Below are 4552 nucleotides of genomic sequence, written 5' to 3' on the forward strand. Positions count from 1 at the left end.
TGGAATTTGTTAGGAATCAGTCCTTTAGAACTTGCTAGGCAATTGAAAGACTGTGGCTGATTTTTTTTAATGTAACCCCATAAAGGGTCTCCAGGGGGTTTTATGTATTTAGTTTTCTCTTAAATCATTTCATTAGGACCTAATCCAGATATACACCATTCCATAGTTCAGCATATTACACAGTGTTGTACAATTGCTACCATAATTAGTTTCAAAATATTATTTTCTTTCTTGTACTCCTTTCTATCTGCTTCCCCTATCCCACTCCCCACCTTCCCAGCTGTCTCCCCCAGGAACCCTTATTTCAGTTATTTTCACTATAGATTCACCCATCCTGGGCATAATATACAAAAAGATAGAAAGGTACATAATATAAAGTAAAAATTCTACCAATAATAACAACATACAAGAGAGATAAGCCCCAATGGGAAAGAAAAAAAATATTAAAAACTGGACCAAACACAAAGTGCATCAAAAGAGAGATCAAAGGACAAGGTTCTAACCATTCATGTCAGAGTTCTCATTTGAATCCACTACAGCTTCTCTCCAATACTCGGTCTGATGACCAGGTTATTCCCATCCCTTGATTAGATCAGAGGAGACACTGGAGGCTTATTTCCTGTGTGGATCCTGCAAATGTGTTTTGGGCTTCCACTGCCAGCCACAGCTTTCTGCACATTAGAATCTCACTATTTAAGCTCATATTCCATTACTTCCTTCACATTTGGTTTATATAATTTACAATTCTCAGATCACGGGTATTGGTGTGCTTCTTCCATGTGGGCTTAGTTAATGTCTCAGTTAGATGGCTGCTTGTTTGAAAATAAGACTTTAAGACCCAGACACTATTCTTTCGCATGGCTGGGCATTTTCTAAGTACCATGTTTCCATCATAAAATCAAGTATAGAGCAGGGCCATATTGTAAGAGCCAAAAGAGGATAGGGATGGGGTCTTGGGTAACTCACCTGACCACATATCTGGATCTGCTATAATAAGTACAGAGATGACTTTAAAAATTATAATAAAACACCACACTTACGGAGCAGATGAACTACTTGAGGGGCCATAGGATAGCATTGCATTTTAGCACTCCTTGAAGCAACTGGTTCCTTGGGAGTTCTCTTGGATGCCAACTAGAGTTCAGGGCAGCAGTTCTCAACTTGTGGGTTGTGACCTCTTTGGAGGTCCAAAAACCCTTTCACAAGGGTCGCCCAATTCATAACTGTAGCAACATGCCAGTTATGAAGTAGCAACAAAAATAATTTTATGGCTGGGGGTGTCACAACAACATGAGGAACTATATTTAAGGGCCACAGCATTAGGAAGCTTGAGAACCACTGGTTGAAGGAGAAAGGTTTGAATGACTATATAATTCAGTTCTTCCAGATGATTGAGGAAGGAGGTCTGATGTATGGTCCTGGCTCCTGACTGAGTTCCACGAGTCTTCTCCACATTGCATTAGCTAAGGCTGAAGTAGCTTCTTCTTGTCTGTCTTTGGGGTCAGTGCAGGCTCCTAGACTAGACTTCATCACAGAATGGCCATTACCCGGTGGCCTCCAGCAGAACAGCTGATTCTTCCCAGGGTGACCAGGCTGCAGTAGAACAAAGGCTCTAAGACATTTTTTTTTAGTCACAGAAGAAACAGATCATATCCACTGACTTACACTGATTAATAACTCACCAAATCCATCTCAGATCCAAGGAGATGGGAATTAGACACCACCTTCCAATAGTGGAGTAACCTACTACCACGGAGTTCATTCTCTCTCATAGGAATTCTATAAATCAAGTAGAACTACTTCTTTGGGTTTTTAAGACTTTAAATCTTATGGGCATAGACAGCCTCAACTTTCTCCCATGGAGTGACCGGTGGATTGGAACTGCTAACATCATGTCTTCGTTTATAAAATGAACAGGGTAATGGCTACACTAACGTCATATTAGAACATTTCAACATGCATAGCACACGTTATGTTACAAAGCAAAGTCATAATACATGTTACCATACGGTTAGTACAAGTTCTTTCTATCTAATATGATGTTATGAAGGCAAACTAAATAATATTGTAGGACCAAGAAGTTGAGATACACTGAGAAAGGACAGGCTCTATTCAATTCCCTGGAGATGTCACTTTTGTAAAGCAATGTGATAGAAAGACTTTCCCCCCCCTTCTCTTTATTCTTCCAAACAGTACACAATACACTCCTTGTTATTGAGAGTCACTGGAAAGGAGACTCGTTGTGATTAAAAGATTGATCTTCTGGAAATAATGCTTAATAACAGGCATGAAAAAGTGAGAGTAAGTCTGCGTTTTCAAATACTGTCCTCAAGTTCATTTAACCTGAGCTGCTTGTGGACCACGTAGAAAGTCTGTAATCGATATTTCCAGGCTGAAATCAATAAACCTGAGAGACGGCAAAGGCCAACTGGCTCATGTGTAGGGATCCCTGAGAGCCCTGTGAAAGACACACTGGTTGGACCACTGTTACGTGGGCTGCAGACGTACTGCATATCCGCAATTGCAATCTTTTCCCTTTAGTCTAATGCAAATGTACATCTATGTCTCTATGTATGTAGAAATAATTTTGCATATATGTAGAAAAATGTATCTTTCAAAATCTGAAATGAAAGTGATTTTAAATGTTATTCTCTTTATTCCAAATGTACCCTCAGAAACAAACTGAAAAGTCCTTGAACAATCCCCATTGCATTTGTTTTTAAACTTTCTAACCAGAGGATGTTTGGTGCACTAAATTTTCTTACTACTTTTTTGATGACTAATCAGATGCTCAACCTATTTCCTGGCAAGATTTTCTGTATATTTAACTTACATCAAGGGAAGTTTCTCTTAGGTATGTCTAATATTAGGTCACTTTTATTCAGAAACAATTATTTTTTCATCAGGATTTATTATTCACTGAAAATTGAGCATTGGAAAATTCTGCCACAAAATAGCACTCTATATTTTCTCTCTTTTTTAATCCTGATAATATAACCTCTAGAGCTTTTCTCTAATTTTCCTTCTTCTTTCTCAATAAGATTTTCCTTTTAAGATAACACAAGATGTATGTATTACTTCTATACTACTGATTCTTGCCTGTAACTCAAATATCATTGTAAATCAGAAGGAAATAAAAATAATTTTTTAAAAGATGTCACGGGAATTTCGTGCGTGGTCATATGCCTCACTTTGCAGGAAATGTGAACATTTCTCCTTCTATGAATCATTCAAGCCCTTATAGAAACCAAGCAAAAACACCTGACACAAATGTCTCTGTGACTTTTGACCAATCATCCAAATTTTGTGAAAATAATGCTTTAGGCAATATTTCAATTTCTAAAACAGGGAACAATTTGTGTGAGTGTGTGTGTGTGTGTGTGTGTGTTTTCATATGTCTTCTTAAAATTATTTTGATTGTGAGGATTGCTATAAAGTTAGAGTTTTTTAATATATACTTTGTATGACAAGAGCTTTCAGTAAGCCACAGTGTTATTTCAAAGTGGACTATATTCGACATGTTTCATGTTCCAAATGTGTGAATATATTTGACTTTTAAGAAACCTAATATATGATGACTTAATTATTCTCACTGCCAATGAGTTGGTGTTGATTTTTAATGGCCCCATAGGACGTGAGGAACTGCCCTGTGGATTTCTGAGACTGTAACTCTTCAGGAAATAGAAAGCCTCTTCTTTCTCTCTCAGGGCAGCTGATGTTTTTAAAGCACTGAATTTGCCGTTAGCAAGGTCAATGCATGACCAGATTCCTGTAAATAGCATATCCCCCTAATTTGTTAAAAAATTTTAATAATTGAACATAACTAAATTCACAATCAACATTCAATACATAGTAAGTTTTTATGTATAGCTATCTTTTTAACAGTAAGTTACCTCTGTAGATATTATGTTTTAATATATTTGATGTAGATTGTTTCATTTGCTATATTTGATATTTAGAAAAGCTCTTTAAAAGAAGGAAATTATTATCACCAATTTTAGTAAGGGCATTGGGGCTCTGAGAGACAGATTTTCCCAAGGTTACAAGTACCAGATGTCATGAGGTGGACACAAACTCATAGTGACCTTGTGATTATCAGAAATGAACTGTACTTGATAGGATTTTCAATCGCTGATTTTTCCTAAGTAGATTTCTGAACCTTTTTAATGAGGTGCTGTTGGATAAACTCAAACTTTCAACAATACAAATAACATCCATGTGTTTTAACTGTTTGCAGTGCCCAGTATCGATACAAGAGTCAGCTACTCTGAAAGTGACAAATAACATTAGAAGATCATGGAAATTGTTGGTAGGTTTCGTAGAGTCAACTGCAACTCTTTGTTTTTTTTCCTAATTGTTTTTCCTTAAAAATGGTGCATTCAGCTGATATTTGAAAATAGATCACCTGCTGGGACACAAGGCAAGCTTGAGAAAATTCAGACACATAGTGTGGTCATTCAAACCATCTTCTCTGACCAGGGACCATAAAGCTGGAAATCAACAATAGAGAGAACAACAACAACAAAAAGATGAACACTCAGAGATTCAGTTA

The sequence above is a fragment of the Tenrec ecaudatus genome, chromosome 17, assembly GCF_050624435.1.
Source record: "Tenrec ecaudatus isolate mTenEca1 chromosome 17, mTenEca1.hap1, whole genome shotgun sequence".
Lineage (NCBI taxonomy): Eukaryota > Metazoa > Chordata > Mammalia > Afrosoricida > Tenrecidae > Tenrec > Tenrec ecaudatus.